At 38.4% G+C, this 25,126-nt stretch overlaps 1 protein-coding gene across 8 annotated transcripts in view; it reads right to left on the bottom strand.

Annotated features, from left to right (window-relative positions):
• The window catches only part of GRIK1 (glutamate ionotropic receptor kainate type subunit 1), a 474,700-nt gene that overhangs the window by 280,998 nt on the left and 168,576 nt on the right, over window positions 1-25,126 (bottom strand). The gene's annotated exons all lie outside the window — the stretch shown is intronic.

Here is a 25,126-nt window from a genome sequence, read left to right as displayed (position 1 = left end):
GTTAGCCATCTGTATGTCTTCTTTGGAGAAATGTCTATTTAGATCTTTGGCCCATTTTTTTATAATCTCCAGGTCCATCCGTTTAGCTTCAAGTGGTATTATTTAACTTTTATGGCTGAGTAATATTCCATTGTTGGACCACAAGGAAGGCTCAGGGCTGAAGAACTGATGCTTTCAAACTGTGGTGCTGGAGAAAACTCTTGAGAGTCCCTTGGACTGCAAGGAGATCAAACCTGTCAATCCTAAAGAGAATCAACCCTGAATATTCATTGGAAGGATCGATGCTGAAGCTGAAGCTTCACTCTTTGGCCACCTGATATGAAGAGCTGACTCATGGGAGAGACCTTGTTGCTTTAAAAGATTAAAGGCAGGAGGAGGAGGGACGATAGAGGATGAGAAAGTTGGATGGCATCACTAACTCAACGAACATGAGTTTGAGCAAAGAGTCACAAAGAGTTGGACACGACTGAGTGACTGACTAACATTCACTTTTACTTTTCAATCACCAAAAACTGGAAACAATGCAAACATCCACCAATAACAGAAGGGATGAATAAAGTATGAGTCATGATATAGTCATATGATGGTGTACTATACAGAAACAAAAACCAAAAACACTTGTTACTTGTGACAGTGTAGAAATTCAGGAATACGAATAATTAGGGAGTTTGGGATTGAGATGTGCACACTGCTATGTTTAAAATGGATAAGCAGCAAGTGCTACTGTATAGCACAGGGAACTCTGCTCAATGTTATGTAACAACCTAAATGGGAACAGGATTTGAAAAAGAACTGATATATGTGTGTGCAGAACTGAATCGCCTTGCTGTACAGCTGAAACTATCACATTGTTAATCAACTATACTCCAATATGAAATAAAAATAGGAAAGAAATACAAATGAATGAAAAGCAGACACAAAAGTACAGAACATATGGTGCTGCTGCTGCTGCTGCTAAGTTGCTTCAGTCGTGTCCGACTCTGTGCGACCCCATGGACTGCAGCCCACCAGGCTCCTCCATCCATGGGATTCTCCAAGCAAGAGTACTGAAGTGGGGTGCTATTGCCTTACTGTGTTTCTTTTTTAATAACAAAACTAATTTTTGGTGTCAGAAGGCATAATATAGGTTACTGTTAATGAAGGGGTAATGGATGGCACGGGGGTAGGAGAAAGATTTCTGGGGTTCTTAAAATGATTCATATCTTGACTTGGGTGACATTTAAATGAATATATTCACTTTGTAAAGTTCAAATTTCACACTTATTTGTGTACTTTCTGTATATACAGTATAATCTCACTTAAAAATTTAGGGATAAAAGATACTTGACAAGATCCAACCAAATAACACAAGATTCAAAATAAAGAAGCCAATAATAGGGTATCTAAGGAAAGGAATTCTTAGTTCCCATTGAACTCACTTAGATACAGAACTAAGGCTCAGTTCAGTCGCTCAGTCATGTCCGACTCTTTGCAACCCCATGAATCGCAGCACGCCAGGCCTCCCTGTCCATCACCAACTCCTGGAGTTCACTCAGACTCACGTCCATCGAGTCAGTGATGCCATCCAGCCATCTCATCCTCTGTCGTCCCCTTCTCCTCCTGCCCCCAATCCCTCCCAGCATCAGAGTCTTTTCCAATGAGTCAACTCTTCGCATGAGGTGGCCAAAGTACTGGAGTTTCAGCTGTAGCATCATTCCTTCCAAAGAAATCCCAGAGCTGATCTCCTTCAGAATGGACTGGTTGGATTTCCTTGCAGTCCAAGGGACTCTCAAGAATCTTCTCCAACACCATAGTTCAAAAGCATCAATTCTTCGGCGCTCAGCCTTCTTCACAGTCCAACTCTCACATCCATACATGACCACAGGAAAAACCATAGCCTTGACTAGATGAATCTTTGTTGGCAAAGTAATGTCTCTGCTTTTGAATATGCTATCTAGGTTGGTCATAAACTACCATTAAAAACCAGAAAGAAATGTATCAACTTCAACAATCTAAATTCATGTAGCTAAAATACAGTTTTTATTATTCTATCACGCAAAAACAGTTAGATAGATCTTCAACAAATTTAGATGGTATATTTGGGGCAATCTGACTTTATCTATAGGAGTAGGCAATGGCAACTCACTCCAGTACTCTTGCCTGGAAAATCCCGTGGATGGAGGAGCCTGGTAGGCTGCAGTCCATGGGGTCGCTAAGAGTCGGACACGACTGAGCAACTTCACTTTCACTTTTCACTTTCATACATTGGAGAAGGAAATGGCAACCCACTCCAGTGTTCTTGCCTGGAGAATCCCAGGGACGGGGGAGCCTGGTGGGCTGCCGTCTATGGAGTTGCACAGAGTCGGACACGACTGAAGTGACATAGCAGCAGCAGCAGACTTTATCTATAGGCTTCATGGTGTGAATTCTAGTTTAATTTAAATGTTCATTTTATATTTTACAGTAGATTCTTGTTGATTATCTATTTTAAATATAGCAGTATGTTCATGTCAATATTTGTATCATCATTTCAAAGACCTCAGTGAGCGCAGAGGCTTTACTAATATCATTGACTTCAGTTTCTCATTTTTTCATACTTAGTAGCTGCTTGATAAGCAATTAATTGTATAAATATTAATACTTTGCCAGTCATATATTTTTGTGGATTTTATTTGCTTTTAAATTTTATTTTGTTGATTTTTCTACACATCTCCATATCTATCATCTATCTATCTACATATATTTTTACCTAGTCAATACATCTTTTTCCCTATGATATTCAACTGTCATCTGTGTATATTAATCCTCTTATTTCCCAAAGTAGAAGAATATTTGATGCGTGTTTTATTATAGCTATTTTGTGGTTTTATTTATTATTATTTTATTCTAGTACTTTTGTGATTCTATTTATTACTATTATTTTATTCTACTATTCTGGGTTATTTTTTATTAACATTAAATTTTTTCCAAACCAGGAGGAGCAAACTTGGTGAGATTAATGAAATAAGGTCTTGATCTACATTTTTCCAACTACTTTTATTGACTAGTCTGTCTTTTACAATGTAAATCATATTTATCCTATCCTAAATTTCTGTGCATATATGATTCATTTAAGAATTCTATAATTGCTTCCACTATCTGTTTCTTAAGCTATATTTATTATTTTAATTATTTTGAATACTTTTTATTATTTTGTATAATTATTATATTTTAATATATTTTGAATATTTTATTACTTTATTATTTGAATACACAGTCATATGGTTCAAAATTCAGAACGTATCAAAGGGAATACAGGAAAGCATTTTCCCTACCTTGTTACCTGTTACCCCAGCAATCAAGTCCTATTAGTAAACAACTGGGCCTCAACCATTCTTTTTGAAAAAATAGTAGATTATAGGGATTGTTATTCATCTTACCTTTCCTAACGTTTAAAAATAAGTCTTTCTCTGTCAATATAAAAGGAGTTTCTTCAATTGCTTTATTGCATAAATGAAACATAATATATTCAATTTCCTACTGATGGATGCTAGTTTTTTTTTCCCAAATTTTGCTGCTATTAAAAATACTGGAATCAATAACCTTGTAGAAACTTTTTTTTTTGTATGTGTGAGTATATGTGAACCATGTTTCTAGAAGTGTGATTACTAGGTCAAAATCTAAATGTATTTGTATTTCTAACAGACACTGACAAATTGCCGTCCAGAGACATTGCCCTAACTTTTGCATAGTAGTTGTTATATTTTGTAGTATATTTTTAGAAGCAGTTTTGTTTTAAAGTTGTAAATATCATTAAATAATTAAATTGGACTTCCCAGGTGGTACAGTGGTAAAGAATCTGACTGCCAGTGCAGTAGATGCAAGAGACTGGCTTTAATCCTGGGTTGGGAAGATCCCCTGAAGTAGGAAGTAGCAACCCACCCCAGTATTCCTACCTGGAAAATTCTATGGACAGAGTAGCCTAGTGGGTTACAGTCCATTGGGTCTCAAACAGTCAGACAGGACTGAGCAGCAGCAGTCCTTATTTCTTTGGTAAATAATTAAACACCTGATTTAAAAAAAAAAAGCAATTCAGAGATTTATGGGCTGTGAGATACTTCTATTTAATAAAATATTCCAGACATAGGAAATATCTTGGATTTTTCATCTTATTTTGAGTATACTCTCATTTTAGTATTGGTAGTTGATTGTCTATTTCTAATATAAAATTTATAGATATACAGATTAAACTAAATGTAGGCTGTCTATGGCTTAATTAATACTATCTAGTACATTACTCCTCAAATATCTAATACATTATTTCTGGTAATGCCTTAAGTTTTTTAAATTTTGTTAATTTCAATTCTAAAATGTGGGTATGTTTCAGTGAAGTGTAATGCCAAAAAGATGACAAAGAAAGGTTTTAAGTCAAGGATTTTTCCAGAGTTGTCTGATTTTATCTCAAAGCGTGCTTTTGTCTCACAAGCAGAATATGGAAAGTGTCATGTAGGAAAAAAGAAGCAAACAAACAAGTTTTCGAATATACCCTGCTCAGGACAAATAGTAACTTAGCTAATGGCTTTAGTAATATTATCAAATTGCACCAAGACACACATGGGATGTAAAGTCAAGCCCCAAACAATTCAGAAAAGATTCCCTCTGACGTGAAGTTTTTCTAGTGCATTTTAAGATGTGTAATTGTAATTTAAAAAAATCTTCCTAACAAAACATCAGTAGCATAAAGAGTGTTGTTAGTTTATAGTGTTGTTAGTTGCTCAGTCATGTCCAACTCTTTGCAACCTGCCAGGCTCCTCTGTCCGTGGACTTCTCTAGGCAAGAATATTGGAGTGGGATGCGATGCCCTCCTCCAGGAGATCTTCTCGACCCAGGGATTGAACCCGGGTCTCCCTAATTGCAGGCAGAATCTTTACCGTCTGAGCCATCAAGGAAGCCCTAGAATATATGAACCTCTGGAAGCTCAATACACAGGGGAAACTGCACTCATTCACAGGTTTTTTACCTTCAATTTCATTGTGTGTGTGTGTGTGTACATGTGTGTGTGCGCGTGCTCAGTTGTGCCCAACTCTGTGTGGCCCCATGGACTATGGCCCACCAGACTTCTCTGCCCATGGGACTTCCCAGGCAAGAATATTGGAGTGGGTTGTCATTTCCCTCTCCAGGGGATCTTCCCGACTCAGGGAGCGAATCCTTGTCTCTTACATCTCCTGCACTGGCAGTCGGATTCTTTACCCTGAGACTTGCTCTAAATAGTTACAGCAGAAAACACTTGGTCTGGTTAATAGCTCAGAATTAACTTTGGGGATTTATTTTCACTTTTTAAAGACAACTTTGTTTTATACTATTTTACCTGGGTTTCAAGATATACCATATTTCTGCAAAAACTAAATTTCAAAATTAAGGCACTGGCTGTACTGGACTCCCTCTGAAGGCTCTAGGGGAGGAAACTTCCTTGCTTCTCCTGGTAAATGGTAGATCCAAGCATTCCTCAGCTGATAGCTGCATCACTGCAGTCTCTGCCTCCATCTTCACGTGGACTTCTCATTTTTTTGTGTCTCTCCCCTCTGTACCTCTTATATGGACACGTCCTTGCATTTAGAGGTCATTTAGAAAATAAAGGAAATATCTCATTTCAAGATCCATAATTATATCTGTAAAGATCTCTTTTTCCAAAAAAAAAAAAGAAAGAAAAAATGTCACATTCAGAGATTCTGAGGCTTAGAATGTGAAGAAGTTGTAGGGGGAGAGATCTTCAACCCTCCTACAATAGGAGACATCTTCAACCCTCCTATTTTTTTTATTAATTTTTATTGGAGCATAGTTGATGTAAAATGTTCTACTAGTTTCTACTGTACAGCAAAGTGATTCAGCTATACATATACATGTAACCCATCCCTCTTTTTTGGATTTCCCTGCCATGTAGGTCCCCAGAGAGCATTGAGTAGAGTTCCTTGTGTTATACAGTAGGTTTTCATTAGATGTCTATTTTACTTTATTAGTCAGTCAGTTAGTCAGTTCAGTCGCTCAGTCATGTCTGACTCTTTGTGACCCCATGAATCGCAGCACTCCAGGCCTCCCTGTTCATCACCATCTCCTGGAGTTCACTCAAACTCACATCCATCCACTTGGTAATGACATCCAGCCATCTCATCCTCTGTTGTCCCCTTCTCCTCCTGCCCCCAACCCCTCCCAGCATCAGAGTCTTTTCCAATGAGTCACCTCTTCGCATGAGGTGGCCAAAGTACTGGAGTTTCAGCTTTAGCATCATTCCTTCCAAAGAAATCCCAAGGCTGATCTCCTTCAGAATGGACTGGTTGGATGTCCTTGCAGTCCAAGGGACTCTCAAGAGTCTTCTCCAACACGACAGTTCAAAAGCATCAATTCTTCCACGCTCAGCTTTCTTCACAGTCCAACTCTCACATCCATACATGACCACAGGAAAAACCATAGCCTTGACTAGATGGACCTTTGTTGGCAAAGTAGTGTCTCTGCTTTTCAATATGCTATCCAGGTTGGTCATAACTTTTCTTCCAAGGAGTAAGTGCCTTTTAATTTCATGGCTGCAGTCATCATCTGCAGTGATTTTGGAGCCCCAAAAAATAAAGTCTGACACTGTTTCCCCATCTATTTCCCAGGAAGTGATGGGACCGGATGCCATGATCTTCATTTACTGAATGTTGAGCTTTAAGCCAACTTTTTCACTCTCCTCTTTCACTCTCATCAAGAGGCATTTTAGTTCCTCTTCACTTTCTGCCATAAGGGTGGTGTCATCTGCATATCTGAGCTTATTGATACTTCTCCCGGCAATCTTGATTCCAGCTTGTGCTTCTTCCAGCCCAGCGTTTCTCATGATGTACTCTGCATAGAAGTTAAATAAGCAGGGTGACAACAGACAGCCTTGACGTACTCCTTTTCCTATTTGGAACCAGTCTGTTGTTCCATGTCCAGTTCTAACTGTTGCTTCCTGACCTGCATACAGGTTTCTCAAGAGGCAGGTCAGGTGGTCTGGTATTCCCATCTCTTTCCGAATTTTCCACAGTTTATTATGATCCACACAGTCAAAGGCTTTGGCATAGTCAATAAAGCAGAAATAGATGTTTTCTGGAACTCTCTTCCTTTTTCCATGATCCAGCGGATGTTGGCAATTTGATCTCTGATTCCTCTGCCTTTTCGAAAACCAGCTTGAACTTCTGGAAGTTCACGGTTCACGTATTGCTGAAGCCTGGCTTGGAGAATTTTGAGCATTACTTTACTAGAGTGTGAGATGAGTGCAATTGTGCAGTAGTTTGAGCATTCTTTGGCATTGCCTTTCTTTGGGATTGGAATGAAAACTGACCTTTTCCAGTCCTGTAGCCACTGCTGAGTTTTCCAAATTTGCTGGCATATTGAGTGCAGCACTTTCACAGCATCATCTTCCAGCATTTGAAATAGCTCAACTGGAATTCCATCACCTCCACTATCTTTGTTCGTAGTGATGCTTTCTAAGGCCCACTTGACTTCACATTCCCGGATGTCTGGCTCTAGGTGAGTGGTCACACCATCATGATTATCTGGGTCGTGAAGATCTTTTTGGTACAGTTCTTCTGTGTATTCTTGCCAGTGCATCTAGTCAATCCCAATCCTCTAGTCATCACATTATCCCTTCCCCCTGGTATCCATATATCCGTTTTCTATGTCTTTGTCTCTATTTCTGCTTTACAAATAAGTTCATCTGTATCATTTTTCTAGATTCCACATATAACAATATTATATGATATTTGTTTTTTCTTTCTGACTTATTGATGCTTCACCTTGTGACAATCTCTAGCTCCATCCACATCACTGCAAATTGCATAATTTCATTCCTTTTAATGGCTGGTTAACATTCCATTGTATAGACACAATACATCTTCTTTATACATTCTTTTGCTGATGGACATTCAGGTTGCTTCCATGATCTGGCTACTGTAAATTGTATGCAATGAACATTGAGCTGCACGCATCTTTTCGAATTATGGTTTTCTGTGAGTATATGCCCGGTAATGGGATTGCTGGGTCATGTGGTAGCTCTGTTTTCAGTTTTTTAAGGAACCTCCATACTGTTCTCCACAGTGGCTGTATCAGTTTACATTCCCATCTATAGACTACACTCTTATTTTGAATTCTATCCCTATAGTTAACCTTTGCCTGTTCAACTTTATAAAACTGGAATCACACTTGTGTCCATCTTGGTATCTGAATTCTTTCACTGTTTTCCTTTAAAAAGGAAATCTGTGCAGAAAAGGCTTCTGGGACATCTCTACAGTGAATCTGGGTTCCCTGTGAGACCAGAAGGACCTGACAAGAGCAGTGATGACTCTGTTTGTCCATGGATGACAAAATTTGGCAGCTTCCACAAACTGCTTGCCAGTCCAGACTTCCCATCTAGCATATTTTGCAACAAAATCCTACATTTGATCTATGAATTATAAACTGAGACCTGTCAGTTTTAGGAGAATTGGTATACAGCAATTGAACCAACCCCCACTAAACACTCTTATAAAAGAGTGCCTCTGTAGGAAGGAATCAATCGAGGTATAGCCTTACTTTGAATAATAATGTCCTCAAAGTCACAAATATAAAGAGACTCTTTAACAGCTCTAGATGCAGCCTTTTTCATTTACCTGAGATTCTTTGTAATGCATTTGTTTCCTCCTCTTTAATGAATGGATATTGCTTCCCTAAAATTTAAATTTCATTTCAAATACATATTTATGATATCATTGTCTGTGCTCAAGCAGGCGATTTTAAGATGATCTATAAGTATAACCATGCAAATTCACTACTCAAATGAATTCTGCCAAGATATTTCTCATTAATCTTGGGAACATTGCAGGTGCGTTTATTAACACAGAGGACTTTGTGTTAGTATGCCATGATCCTTTCTGACATATAAGCCATTTTTAATTTGCTCTTATCACTGAAAGCCTCTCTTTTTCAGAGATATTAGATAACTCTAGGGTGTTAAGCAACATAAAGTTATTTAGGGGCGCAAAGAAGAGCAGTAGGAGTTATTAATCATAGGCAAATGCCTATCTAATTTTCAAAGGATCCAGGCACCATGACAAATGAGAAGATCCATGGACTATCTGGGGGGAAGATAATTTCCTGTTTATTTAATTGATCCTCTGTTACTTTTTTTCTTGGCAGGTATGGCTCATTAATGGAATTTGCCTAGTGCCATCATTATTAGAAATGTCAGTGTGACATTTGATTAATCCAGTCTATTTAGACTTGGAACACAAATCATGTATTTCTCCTAACAACATGATTAATTAGTATTCCCCCTTTTGCTTTCAATATATTTACAGAATCTCTTAACACTTCTATCTTAAGCCTATAGGTACATTATATATTATACCTCTTTGTAGGTTGGGTCCATTCCATGGGTCCTGTCTATGTGATACCATAGACTAACTGGTAGAACATCAGGAACTTGAATCACTGTTGCCACTGGTTTCATTTAAAATTTAATTGGATTTCTTTGGTGATCTCTAGTGCTAGGAATGGAGAAGGCAATGGCAGCCCACTCCAGTACTTTTGCCTGGAAAATCCCATGGATGGAGGAGCCTGGTAGGCTGCAGTCCATGGGGTCGCTAGAGTTGGACACGACTGAGCAACTTCACTTTCACTTTTCACTTTCATGCATTGGAGAAGGAAATGGCAACCCACTCCAGTGTTCTTGCTTGGAGAATCCCAGGGACGGGGAAGCCTGGTGGGCTGCCATCTATGGGGTCGCACAGAGTCGGACACGACTGACGTGACTTAGCAGCAGCAGCAGCAGTGCTCGGAATTGAGCAGAGTTTTATGGCTCTCTTCCCTTTAGGGCTCCTCATTTTCATTCTCATTTTCCCTAGGTTCCAAAGAGAAAACAGTTCTTAAATACTATTTTTTTTTCAGCAAAGTTTCCCAGTCTGTGATAATACTGTATAATTTCATTAATTTATTCTTTCAATATTTTGTTAGGTCATTTAGTCATCTAGCATATGATTATAGCTAATAATAGTACAGTATGGAATAAAAGATACAAAATTCCTGTCCATTTGAACTTATGTTTTAGTGAAGGGTACGTGTGTGTGTTCAGTCGTGTCTGACTCTTTGCGACTCTATGGACTGTAGTCCTCCAGGACCCTCTGTCCATGGGATTCTTCAGGCAAGAATACTGGAGTGGAGTGCCATGCCCTCCTCCTTAGGTCCTTGCCAACCCAGGGATTGAACCTGAGTCTCCTGTGGTTCCTGCATTGGCAAGAGGATTTTTTACCGCTGAGCCACCTGGGAAGCCCTTAGTGAAGGAAGTAGAAGCCAAAATAAGCCAAAGCCTACAGTTGTCATAAATGTCATGGACTGAAATGCCACAGGATGAGGAGCTTGGAAGGATGAGTTGTTATGAGGAAGAGTAATTGTCTCATTATGTAAAAGCAGTCAAGATAGGCTTTGTGGAAAGGTGATATTTGAGTAGACACCTGGAAACAATAAGGGAGAAAGTTGTGTAAGTGTCTTGGAAGAGTTTAGACAGAGGGTGAACAAGCCCAGAAATCTTGGAGGGGGAACACACCTGACATGGAACCCGAGGAGGCCAGTGAACACAGGTGAGACGGATGGAGAAACTCAGATCATACTAGAAAGCCTCTGAAAGTGACGATGTTAAGCTTAACCTGAGCCCTGTGCTCCTGGAAACCAGCAATGGTTCAAGAATTCCTCTGCTTTTGTATCCTGGGGAATCTTTGCAGTAAGCAAAGAACTACCCTTCCCCCCATGACTAAGCTAAGACTCAGAGATAATGTCCTTGTTTGCTTAGGGAAAGGCTGGACACTGACCCTCCTCACTCTCATTAATCATCTCATTAATGATTAGCTGAACTATTGGCCCCCTCTGGCCAATCAGATTACAAAATGCCTGTTGACTTGACCAAACTTTAAAGTTCCTCTCTTCATCACATGATCCTGAACTGGACTCACCCTTATGGTTAAACAAACTTTGGAATTCAGAACAATTCCCCTTAATGACATCTCATGAAAATTACCTACAAGGAAAGACATCCTATTCAATTGTCCCATTAAACCAGCTGCTCATCCCACTTCCGCACACCTGCCTCTGTTTAGCCTGATTTCCTCCTCATCATAAAAGAAAAGCTCTTTGCTATCTGATTTTGATTTTATTTGCAGACTTCATGGTCTGGGCTTTTTCCCTATTGCAGTAAGCCCTCTTGCTATTGCTAGCAGTAACCCCCTCCTTTGATGCAATAGTCTTTTTGAAAACTGTTTCTTCTAAAGTCAAGGTTTGTTTTTCATTTGATAGAGGTTTTGAGCAGAGGATGGACATGGACAGTGGAGATTTATAAATGAAGGCCTCAATCTGGGTGCTGAGTGCAGGAAAGCATATGGAAATGTGTAGAGGAGCAAAGGAGCTAGTGGGGAGACTATTTATTTGCTTGCCAAGGAATTTTGAGAGGTTAATCATATAGCTTCCACGTAGGTCGGTAAGAATTGATCCTGCCTATGGGCTACGTTTGGTCCTCAAAAATTAAATCTTTGTGAAGCTCATAGATAAATGAAGATTGCTGGGTAGAGCAGGCAAACTGAGTGACATGCTGACATATCTGCCACATTTGAGATTGCCATTTTCAGTAGGAGAGCTCAGGGAACTATGTAAGTTAAGATATACAACATGGTAAATGTCCAAAGTAGAAGATTCATCTTATTCACCTATTTACTTCTTCAACAAATGTTTAGTATATGCATCTTTTACAGATTCCAGGTTCTAGGATGCTACAGTGAAAAAGACCCACCTTCTGCCTTCCAATTGTAGGATATGGATTGTAAATAACTCATCAGTTGAAAAGAAGTGCACATTGGGGTAGGAAGGAAGTAAACAGATGGGGGGGCAAGTTTAAATTGGTTGGTTTGAGAAGGCCTCTCTAAGTAGATGCCCTTGGAAATAAGTTCAGTTCAGTTCAGTCATTCAGTCGTGTCTGACTCTTTGCAACCCCATGAACCGCAGCATGCCAGGCCTCCCTGTCCATCACCAACTCCCAGAGTCCACCCAAAACCATGTCCATTGAGTCAGTGATGCCATCGAACCATCTCATCCTCTGTCATCCCCTTCTCCTCCTGCCTTCAATCTTTCCCAGCATCAGGGCCTTTTCTAATGAGTCAGCTCTTCGCATCAGGTGGCCAAAGTATTGGAGTTTCAGCTTCATCATCAGTCCTTCCAGTGAATATTCACTGGAGCTGAGAAGCAGCTGAAATATTTAGGTGAGAGTCCTCAGAGGCCCAGAAGTGAATACAGTCCAGGATTAAAGTGTAGATCATTGTGGAGATCTGGAGGAAAGTGTGATGTGAATCTCGGTCAAAATGAGGAGTTGGGTCCAGAACCTGTGGAATCCTGTAGGACATGATGAGGAGGTCAAATTTTATTTTAAGTGTGATGGGAATCCAGAAAAATCCATAAGACACTGATACTAGGATTTTCCATACCTCTGTCTGCTCCCAGGAGCAGAGAGAGAGGAAAAAAAAAAAAAGAATGGTGGAGTTTTTCTTGGTGCCAGTGACTGGGAAAAGAACATTATTTTACACGAATGGAGTAGTTACTCTGGTATGGGTCTAGCCTGTTGAATTCCAAGCATAGACAGATCAGATTCAGCTTTATACACATATGAGAGAGGGATGAAGAAGGAAAGGAAAAAGTGAGGGCAGAGAAAATTAGATGGGAAGGGAGAGGGAAAAGTTTCGGTAGCATAGTTCAGGTAATTCAATAAGCTTGGAGGAGTGAATTCATGATGTTGGCCCTTTGAAAAGGCGGCATCAAAAATTTTTAATGAATTCTTAGCCTTGGCAAAGAAAAGTTATCAATGTAATTCATTCTTCAGGCAGGTAGGTAAGTGACAGTGATAATTTTGTGTTAGTCTAGTCAAAGCAGTTAAAGCCTTGGAGAAACATTAACTAATAAAGAGATGGAAACCTGATAAAACACCATACAGGAGAGGATGAAGATAACCATAAATAGGAAAATCTGAAATTTTGAGATATTTGTTGAAATGTTTGAATCAGAAAGCTCCTAAAAATTAATTTTGAGTATGTTTTCTCCATAGAATTATATGTTTACAACATTATAAATGTAATATTCACACATATGTTAATTGGATTATATATTGCAAAACCATATATTTGGGACTTTGGGGTCATTCATGGGATTTTTTTCAACTATCTGTAGTTTTTGCCTTATATTCAAATTTAAGAGTAAAATCTTACTAAATTAGAACTGCTAATTTATAGCATTGTTGACAGAAAAAATGTTTCAAGTTTTAATAAAATAATTTATATATGCATCTTAGAATTTGATTAATTTGTAAATTGGAAACCACCTTAATGTAAGTTATATATATAACAATATATATTTATTATAAATTCTAATATTATATATATGTAAATATATAAGTTTTTTGGCTTGAGTAGACATAATCTTTGAGTTTATTGTAAGAAGAATTTTCCCTTTGTTCCATCTGTAAAAGAAGGAAGGGATCCTTATGGTTGCCATGATTACATGAAACATAGTGGAATTATGGACAGTGTTAGGTAAGTGCTCATGACCACCATTATTGCAAATTTGTTATGGGGTAAGGTGAAAAAATTATTTCCTGAAGGTGCATTTAATCTTGAAGGACACTGGTTCGTCATTTCCCAACATTCTGAAGTAATTTCCTAAAAGGCACAGCTTTGTCAACATGTGAAATCCTAGAGCATCACTAAAAGCAAGTTTGTCCTAAGTACACAGCAGGTACTCTATAAATGTATGCTGAATGGATACCATTTGAGGAGCTGGTCACGATGACTATGATTTAACTATAACCAAAATGTCCATGATGGTTAATTAAATATGCCCACTCTGAAACGTTCTCTTCCCTTGGCTCAATGCAACACAGTGCACAGACTTCCGATGGCATCATGCAGACTTACTGCTAAGATTGTAGTGCGTGTTGTTGCTGTTCAGTCACTCAGTTGTGTCCGACCCTTTTGCAACCCCATGGAATGTAGCCCACCAGACTCCTCTGTCCATGGGAGTTTTCAGGCAAGAATACTGAAGTCAGTTGCCATTCCCCTTTCCAGGGGATCTTCCCGACCTAGGGATCAAATCTGAGTCTCCTGCATTGGCAGGCTGATTCTTTACAGCTGAGCTATATTGCAAAGCAAATCTATTCCTGTTTGTGATGTGTCTCGTAATGAAAGTGGCAGTAAAGATATAAACCACCTCATTAGCAGCAGTTACCAAGCTTCAATTTATAGCATAAAGAGTAGTCATTTTACTGGGGAGAAAATAAATGTGATTTCTAATTTTTAGTGTCTCCTTAGGATATGGGTGGAATAATTTCTACTTTTATCTTAGTAGTACTTAGTGTAATCAAACCTATTTAATGTCACTATTTCTTATTATTTTACATCAATGAATATACCTCATTGCTTGCTGTGTGTGTGTTAGTTGCTCAGTTGTGTCTGACTCTTTATGACCCCAGGGATTGTAGCCCACCAGGCTCCTCTGTCCTAGAGTTCTCCAGACAAGAATGCTGGAGTGGGTAGCCATTTCCTTTTCCAGAGGATCTTCCAGAGCAGGGATAGAATCCAGGTCTCCTGCATTGAAAGAGACTCTCTACCATTTAAGCCACTAGGGAAGCCCTTGCATGTCCAATTCTGCCCCTGCTAGTCAGGTTGTAAAGGACAGCTGGTCTGTGTACATGGTCCAGAAAAGCAGCACACGGAAGTGTGCTGGAGTACAATCACTCTTTATATTAATATATACACATGCCACATCACAGTACGCGGACTGAACATGCAATGCAACGTAGGGGATGGGTGAGATTGAGCCAGATGACACGAGCAAAGACTGCTGCCTATGGACATCCCAAAGGAGCACATGTTTGTGGGTGTGTGTAATGTGAGTCACAATTGCACTTCTGTTTAGAACTGCAGCCTTGGACAACTCCATGGGGGCAAGCACTCATATTAGAGTCCATGGGAACAGTTTGCCCTGGAGTTCTACAGTGCATCTCCTGGAGCCATACATGATAGCCCTGATATATAGAGTTAGCCAAAAGATTAGTTCAGGTTTTTTTTTTTTTTTGCAAGATGTTCTGGAAAAACCAGAACGAACTTTTTGGTCAACCCAATAGCTTATGCTTTTGTATATCGTGACTGGAAATCGCTCTTCTCTACCTCTCCCCTTTCTAAATCTTCTAATGTTCCCCTTGGTCCTCTTCTTCCTCCTTTTTCTTTGCTTTCCCCTTTCTACGTAGAGAAAGAGAAAACTGAGAAACAAAAGCTTTCTTCTACTGGAAGGGAGATATCTTACTAATTTAATCATTTGGTGACTAGGTAAGTAATTCAGATTAATTAGAAAAGGTTAAGCAAACATCAGTGAATTAGTTGGATTAAAAAAAAAAAGTGCTTTATGTGCTTCCCCTGCAGGCCAGTGGTTGAGAATCTGCCTACCAGTGCAGGGTACATGGGTTTGATCCCTGGTCTGGGAGGATCCCACACGCCACGGAGCAACTAAGCCTGTGCGCCACAGCTACGGAAGCCCAGATGCTTAGAGCACGTGTTCCACAACAATAGAAGCCGCTACGATGAGAAGCACCTGCACTGCACCAGAGTAGCCTTTGCTCGCTGAAACTAGAGAAAACGTGCGCACAGCAAGGAGAACCCAGCGCAGCCAAAAATAAATAAATAAATTAAAAAAATTTTTTTAAACCATTGCTTTTAAATAAGTACAACAAAAGAAGCTTAGGAAATTTTGCCTGCAGCTGTCTTCAGCTGACTTGCTTTCATAATACATGTATATCACACATGTATTGTTTGTCTGTTAAAATGAGTGCATTCTTTGGAAATTGAAACAGTTTACACACTTTGCTAATCTTCACAGATTTTATCCTTATGAAAGACGTAAAAGTCCATTTTAGCATGCCTCTGTCCAAATCATGATAATTATGGGAATTGTTATAAATTCAATGAGAATAGAAAGGAAATGTTTTTAGTGAGAAAACAACAATAAAACTTGTTTTTCTTCCACAATGAACTGGATTAATCATTTAACCTTTACAATCATTGAGGTTTGTTCGGTAGAATAGGTATGTTTATACATCCTTCTTTTTTAACATTCCAGAGATTTCATAAGATGATAATGAGATTTATACATATTGATATTATTCTTTAAAAACAGCTTGTAGGTCCCAGTAAGAATTTAGTACATAGAAATTGTAATTATTAAATTAATGGAACATCATGTATTTTTAAAGATCAGCTTTAAAAACCTGACTCAATAGTACATCACATTAAAATTCAGATCTGTATATGTTATTACGTTAAAGAATCTTTATCCAAATTTTCAGAGACAACAAATGTTTTCACAAACTTGAAATACTTTCATTTGTTGTGGAAATGAGGAAGTCATTTTGGGTTCAGTCACAACTATTATTGTTAAGCTCTTGAACATCCTCATCATCATTGTTAAACATGGAACCAAAGTGTCCTTAGTTCTTTGTGGATCCATGAATCAACCTATGTGAGGGTTTTCTGGGCAGTTCAGGAACTCATTAAAAAAAAAACCTTTTTATTTTGTAGTGGGGTACAGCTAATGAACAATATTGTGATAGTTTCACGTGACCAACGAAGGGGCTCAGCCATTCATATACATGTATCCATTCTCCCCCAAACTCCTCTCCCATCCAGGCAGGAACTCTTTTTTTTTTTTTTTTTAATGTCAACATTTTTTTCAGAGACAGGAAAATGTGATGGGTTTACTGGGCTGTTTGGTTCTTTTTTAGTGTTTCTTACGGAAGATAAAGGGCTTGAACAAAATGAAATCTGTGTCTAATATAACTAACTTGTTTCCTGCTAATAATGACATTCAAGCATCTATCTTGTCCAGAGGAAACAACTGAAAGCTTCCTCTGCATTCAGTTCCCTAGAAGGGTGACCATATAATTAACTTATCCAAAAGCAGAGCATTTTTGAGTGCTCAACAGACATAAATTGTGACATCAATATGTTCATTTTATAATTATGGTCTCATTTATTAAGGGATTTTATGAAAACACATACCCACACATCTAGAAATTTCAGAAATTTGGAAACAAATTCTAAAGACTCTAGAAGAATTTAACTTTGAGGGTGGACCCCATCTCCTAGTCTTCACTATATTTGCAAAGTATAATATGGATCATTGCAGGTCCCATTAATGTCTATTTAATTGACGGAGAACCAAGTAAAATTTGGAGGAAGACTCAGTCTCCTCAGTCAACTTATTGGTAATGATTGCAGATCAACTTTATTCTAATATTTTAAATCACTACTTTTCATCCTTGAAAGAATTAAAACGGTATAGAAAGTCTGCCTGCAATTCAGGAGATGTGAGTTCCTTCCTTGGATGGAACTGGAGGAAGGCATGGCAACCCACTTCAGTATTCTTCTCTGGAAAATCCCAGGGACAGAGAATCCTGGTGGGCTACAGTCCATGGGATCACAAGAGTTAGACAGGACTTAGCGAGCAAACAACAAAAATAATACTGTAAAGAAATGTTCTAATATATATCATAAACCATTTTATAATTTTAGACATTCAGTGATTGATCTGATTTTGATTGTAATTAATGCAGCTTACATGGTTTTTTTTTGTTTGTTTTATTACATAGTTTAAAGAACTGCATCTGAACTAGTATTAAAACATAATTTAGTTAGATCCTAATGTACTAGTGCAAAATTTTCCTATTATCAGGAAATCAGGTAGCCTACTATGGAGCTGCCAGCAAGACAATGAGTGTTGTTACCTATGTAGAAAGAAAACGGAATAAGACCAGAAATACACTAACCCTTCATGCTATGTGGGGAAACGAGAAATCATTTCCTTGTCTGTGTGAAAAATGCTTCCAATAGACTTTATGTCTTTGTCCGAGGGAGGAGGGCGTGAGGAAGCCACACAGAAGGGCCCAGTGGCCCTAGAGTAATTGCTGTCAATCAGGTTTTTCCCACCAGGAGTTCTGAGATGGAGGACTTGTCACACTTATAAATGAATTTCTGATTTGACAGTCTGCCACCAGCTGTGATACTGGGTTTCTGCCTTCCATTGATTTTATTACAAATATACTTCTGGAGTGTAGAGATGCAGTGACATTGAAACCCTGTCTAGAAAAAGCTGTGCATTATATATGCACACCTTCATTTTTCACTCATTGATAAATTTCTGCCTGGGCAAATAATTCCCTCATGTAGACTCAGAAGTCTTTTTAGTTAACCTGTGACATCTGTGCAATTAGTTACATTTGTCAATACTTTAATAAAGTAGATGGTTGAATTTTCAAGGCTAGTAGGCTAAATTAATCACTAATTTTTGATCAGTTTGAAAAGAACAGTTTCATTTATTAATAAAAGCTGTTGAATTCTCAATGAAAGGCAACACTCTGCTTGAATTTCTTCTCTTTTTCTTAAACAATGCCTTCTTTAGATATCTTTTGGCAAAAAAGTACAAGATTTTATCTCATTGGATGAAGTTACATCTTTCAGTATTCACTCAACCCCTTTAATATTATCTTCCCTGAGTAGATATAGCCTCCCATAATCTTTAGAAAATCCAAGTCTTTGTGTGGACATGCTTAGTTGCTCAGTCATGTCTGACTCTTCGAGACCCCATGGATTGTAGCTCGCCAGACTCCTCTGTCTATGGGATCCTCTAGGTAAGAATACTGGAGTGGGTATACATTCCCTTCTGCAAGGGAATCTTCCTGACCCAGGGATTGAACTCAGGTCTCCTGCACTGCAGGCAGATTCTTTACTGTCTGAGCCACCAGGGAAGCCCCAGGTCTTTCTTTACTATAATTCAAATAAAATTTGTTTCAAAGTTGGTTGCCTTTCAGTCCCAACAGCCAAAATGTTGTTTTCTTTTGCTTTTGTACTCGAGTTTCCAAAGGATTTTTTAAACAAATTATCGAGGATAGATGGCATCTATGCACCACGGTGAGCCCTGAACACAAACTGTAAGAAATTGACTACAACTATTGAGTATCCTTTCTGTCTACTGTCTTTTATAATAAACTTGGCTCTTTATCTTGTATTGATCCAAGCTTATAATAAACTTTATTAGGTCTCCCCTTAGAGGATACTATTGCTAAAGGATACTATTGCTAAAAGTTTTTAGAAAGAAAGAAGTGACAACTAGATTCTCAATTTAGGTTTTCCTGGCAACTACAGAGAAAAAGTTAACAATAGCATTGATAAAATTTAGCCCTATTAAATTATCAAGGATATCTTTCATCTCTTCAATGTAAGTGATACTAAATTAAACTATTTAGTGCAATTTTAATTATTTTTTTTAATTTTTTTTCTTACAGCTGTATAGGTTAGATCTATAAGATGATTTGGATATTTGGGTTTTTTCTTCCCTGAATTTCTAGAACTTACATAAATATGAAAACCACAAGAGTCCCAGTCTTACTGTTGCACTGCAATAAATTGGAGGGAAAGCAGGATAATAACTCTAATGAATTTTAAAAATTCTTCCCTCATTACTTGAAATTCTGGAAGAATTTTAGAGTGACTTCAATGAAGAATCTACAGAAACAATTTCTAAAGTTCACATTCCTCTCACTTGGTCTTTGGAATGATACTAACGTCCCCACAAGTTCTAGAGATGATGGATTTATTTGGTTTAAATATTAATTGGTTAAAAATGTCATCATCCATTCTGAAGTTATCAGAAGACTGGTTTGCTTTATTTGATGATGATTGGTTTATTTACATGCTGTCTTTGGTTTGAGATGAGAATGAGAGTTGGAGAGAAATTGAGAAGGAGTAGTCAGTTCCATTTGTCCATTTCTGACAATCAGCAAATAGAGGTAATCTCTAGAAAATACTGACTCAAAGAACACCTAAGTGTTATGAACGTTGCCTGAAATTGCCATGTTCTAAGAACACCAAAGACCCTAAGGGTATATCCCATCATCTATAATGAAAGTTATCAGCCTTTCCCCTTATATCAGTTATATTACACAAAAATAGTCACATTTTCCCCCATCTTGTCATGGACAGGGACATGCTATCGAGCTATTAGATTTTAGAATCTGTCTTGATTTTATTATTAGAAAAAAATAAGGGGAAAAAATTCTGAAATTGTCTTAAGATGTCAAATTTGAAATGACCACTGACCACGTGTAAGCCACATTTTGTGCTGTTCATGCTGTATTTCATTTAAGGTGGAGACTAGAATGTCTTTCATTTAATGGATGAAGTGAACAAATGTTTAAAGACATTAGGTGACATGGGATTTGAACCCAGAGGTATGTGTTTCCAGAGCTCAAGATTTAGAATCCCTTTTTGGGGGAAACATAGTTAATAGGACTTCCCTGGTGGCTCAATGGTAGAGAATCCACCTGCCAATGTAGGAGACGGGGGTTTAATCTCTGGGTCAGGAAGATGCTCTGGAGAAGGAAATAGCAACCTGCTCCAGTGTTCTTGCCTGGAGAATCTCATGGACAGAGGGGCCTGGCAGGCTACAGTCCATGAGTTTGCAAAGAGTTGGACACAACTTAAAAACTAAACAGCAACACACAACAGTTAATATTAATATTTGGATAAAAATACTTTTCATGGAACTAATAAACCAGTTATTTTAAAGTTAAAACATTAGTCACTCTACAGTGAAGTATGAAGGAGTTTTGATAAGTGGGAAATGATATGTTTAATCACAAGAAGACTTGAGGAGCTTCTTCCACAGATGAGATTGCCTCATAGGCAGTCTCATAGATCTCTATCGTCTAAAACAGTGCATCACTCTCTTAATACTATGGTATGAGAATTGAGGCAATTCCTTTCTACGTGGGGATGGAAAAGCAAATCCCTTATAAGTTATCTGGGTCACAAAAATGAAATACACGACTTGGTTTTCTTAAAGCCTACATAGCCAAAGGCACAGAATCTTTTGCTGTTCTCTCTAGACAAGCGGTAATTCAATACTAGCCGTTGTTTCCTTTCTTACGTGTCAGAGTTGATCTCTGAGAACAGCAGAGTGTGATTTTACAAACAGAAAGGAAGACAGCCTTTCTCCAACATGAGTGCACGCACACAGACCTGTCCACCCACCCACTTTTCTCACTCCCACTTAAAAGAGTTTGAAAAGAAGGCACCTTTACGAGACAAATGTTACAAGTCAGCGCCATTGTATTCTCACGCATATGCCAAAATGAGCTGCTTGGACAGTATGTGCTCATGTGTTGGAATTTAAAATAGGGACTATGCTTCCTTTTTCAATGGCTCATATATTGTATTTGATGAATTCTTGTTGAAATTTCTGTTAGCTCATCACAACAAAAGTTCTTTGAGTGAAAAAAAAAGTATAAAATATAACTCATATTCAAGAAGTGCATCTGAAGGCTTGGGAATCTATATAATCTTTGTTAGGTAACTTATATATAGTTATAATGTATATGTAATAATATTAACACAGCTCTTTCAGAATTGGAAAGATTTTTTGATTAGTATAATAACATGGATGAATTGAATATAAAAATAAACTAAATTTTATAAATCTAAAAAAAATTAAGCAAACCTATTTGCTCACCTGGTTTTTGCTGAATACCTGCTATATGTCAAATACTATATGAGATAGTGTAGAGAATACAGCACATATAAGCCAGGCTGTATAACATGGAGTGGGCTTTCACGAGGCTCAGATGGTAAAGAATCTGGCTGCAATGCAGGAGACCTGAGTTGAATCCCGGGGTAGGGAAGATTCCTTGGAAAATGGAATGGCTACCCACTCCAGTATTCTTGCCTGGAGAATTCCGTGGACAGAGGAGCTTAGTGGGCTACAATCCATGGGGTTAAAAAGAGTCAGATATGATTGAGAGACTAATACTTCCACTTTTCACTTCATACCATGGAGATCTTATAATATTAATATATTGGAATATAAAAGGCTATCAAAAACAGGGAACAAAAATTATAAAAGACACTATATGCAGACAGAAGAGGGTGGAGTGGCTGGTGGAGTTTGGAGAGGAGTCCTAAATTATGGCTGTAGCTTTTGGAACTGTGGATTCCATGCAGGGAGGAGGGGAGAGGGATAGTGGGCTTTGTGAAGAGGGTTCTGCGGGGTCAAGCTACAGATGTCAAAGGGCAGAAGACAGTGATGACTTAGGTTTTCTCGTACCACAGCTCTCAGGCCAACAGTTGGGGCAAAAAGAGGTCCACGATCTTATCAAAAATGAATATTATGGGGCCTGGTCTGTGGCAATCATCACTTTAAATTCTCTCATTTTACAAGAGAGAGAACTAAAGCAGGCTGGCATGAAGTGCCCCATTCAAGATCACATAGCTGATAAGTGATAGAAATGGACCTCGAAACCCAGGAAAAGTGAGCTTTTTTTCTTTTCTTTTTTGCTTTTAAATGTACAATTTCCTTCACACTTCACCTCAATTCAAGCACTTATTTTTTACTTACTCTTCTAAGTATTACTTATCTTTTTATAAATTTACTGACCCAGTCTAAGGAGTGGAAAAGTCACAGTCACTTCTTTTTAGTCAGTCTATTGATCAGGAGCTTAAATCAAGCCAAATTGAATTCAGACTTCACTAATTTGCTGAAGCTTGAAATGGAACAAACTCGTATTTCGTGGTACCTGGATCTGATCGTCATTTTACTTGACTACCGACATGAATTAATTGTCTATATTTTCAATGCAATTAAAATTAGTCACTTTTTATAAGACTTCATGGAAATATGGGGATATAAATTTCTGCAACTAGATATACTTTCAATTGATTTTCGGATACATATATATATATATATATATACACACACACAGCTATTTATAACTAACTATGTATAGACAGAGGCACATTATTTGAGAAACAATTCTGAACTCAGAAATTATGGGTTAAATAAAACAAATGTTGTTTTCCCACTAATTATAACCCAGCAACAATTATAACTTAGAATTCAATCAGACAGTACTTCACAAAGAATTTTTATCACTTGTCCTTCTTTTCTCTGGAGATAACATTCTCTCAGGGTCTTCCCTGGTGGCTCAGTGGTAAAGAACCTGCCCAATAATGCAGAAGACACAGGTTCAATCCCCGGATCAGGAAGAACCCCTGCAGGAGAAAATGGCAACCCACTGCTGTATTCTTGCCCAGGAAAACCCATGGACAGAGGAGCCTGCTGCTGCTTCTGCTGCTGCTAAGTCGCTTCAGTCGTGTCCGACTCTGTGTGACCCCATAGACGGAAGCCCACCAGGCTCCCCCATCCCTGGGATTCTTCAGGCAAGAACACTGGAGTGGGTTGCCATTTCCTTCTCCAATGCATGAAAGTGAAAAGTGAAAGGGAAGTCACTCAGTCGTGTTCGACTCTTAGTGACCCCATGGACTGAAGCCTACTAGGCTCCTCCATCCATGGGATTTTCCAGGCAAGAGTACTGGAGTGGGGTGCCATTGCCTTCTCTGGACAGAGGAGCCTGGTGTGCTGCAATCCATGGGGTCGAAAAGAGTCAGACACAACTTAGTGACGAACAATAACATTCTCTCAAATCCCACTTTATCGGTTTTTGTGAGAAAATAGAAACCATGTTAAAAGCTGGACATGGCAATTCAAAGGTGCATGGATTTCTTCACATATATCATGACATTTGTTTCTCTGTGATGGAACAGTGGATGCAACTCTTTCAAAAGCTTAGATTTTTTTTTTCCAATCACACTGATAGTAAGCAGAAATAGCTCTCCTTAACCACCGGACACTTGGGAAGAACAAAGAGGTACCCTAAGATAAACAGTGAAACCTGAATTTTCAATTGTCTCCCAATCCAAAAACTGTGGAATCAGAGCTTTTTGCCCTTTTTATTTCTCAGTGTCATTAAGCCTTGCTGTTGCCTCTTCAGTAAATATTCTTATGACCTTCCTTCTGGATTATGTCTCTATCATCCCTTTAACTTGAGGCTTTATTATGACATACCTTCCATAAGTGCCAGACTGTTTCCTTTTGTCTCTTGACAATTGACTTGGTTCCTGCACTCCATGTTTCTATTACACACACAGAGTGGAATGACTTATTCGTCAAAAAAAATATTGCTTTCCTGCTTAGCAAACTATTGTATCAAGTGAAAATCTTTTTCTCAGGATTTCATCATTCTCTACTCACTCTCCAACATGGTTCACTGTACAATATGCTCCCTCTATTCTACAAAGGCCTCTAAGATCACCTTTGTGGTTTGGTTCTAACTAGTCACATTGCCTGAAATACAATTTCAACCTTCCATGCTTATATCAACCACAGACACAGAGATTCTAGAGCATCCTTCTTTGTCTATCTTCTGAGAACCATTTCAAGCTCTGGGTCTTTCAAGAAATGGATCTTGGCCAATTTAGCCAACATAAAGTACATATTAACTTATTTTCTTAGTTACAACTTAGAATTTGATCCCTTATCTTTCTTTAACATTTTTATATGACTCCTAAAAAGTTGTATGTTCCTTAAGATGGGTGCTAAATCATTCAGAGTGTTGAGCATTGTTGTTGCTTAGTCGCTAGTCACGTTTGACTCTTTTGAGACCCCATGGAATGTAGCCTGCTAGACTCCTCTGTCCATGGGATTTCCCAGGCAAGAATACTGGAGTGGGTTGCCATTTCCTTCTCCAGGGGATCTTCCTGACACAGGGGTCAAGCCTGCATCTCCTGCATTGGCAGGCAGATTATCACTGAGCCAGGCACATTTAGCATTTGCTGTTCAGTTGCTAATGACTGACTATGGCTGACTCTTTGCAACTTCATGAACTATAGCACCTCTGGCTCCTCTGTCCTCTACTGTCTCCCACAGTTTGCTCAAAGTCATGTCCATTGAGTTGGTGATACTATTTAACCAACTTATCCTAGAAGATTGTTTACTAACTGATTATCAAAGACCTCAAACAAACAGTACAATTTTATTACATAACTCTGTAGTTTTATTCAGGCCCTAAGACTAGATGAGATGTAGATGTTTGAGAACAAGTGCAATAGACGAATGAAAGCATTAATAGGCAATGTTGTGGTCAGATGCAAGATAAGACTAATCCAGGAATCTAGGGGTTCTCTTGTAAAGTAACCATAACTCCATCCTCCAG

The sequence above is a fragment of the Bos indicus x Bos taurus genome, chromosome 1 (genome assembly GCF_003369695.1).
Source record: "Bos indicus x Bos taurus breed Angus x Brahman F1 hybrid chromosome 1, Bos_hybrid_MaternalHap_v2.0, whole genome shotgun sequence".
NCBI classification, from domain to species: Eukaryota; Metazoa; Chordata; class Mammalia; order Artiodactyla; family Bovidae; genus Bos; species Bos indicus x Bos taurus.
Note: the sequence above shows the minus strand (reverse complement) of the source record. Positions and strands in the feature narration are given on the sequence as shown.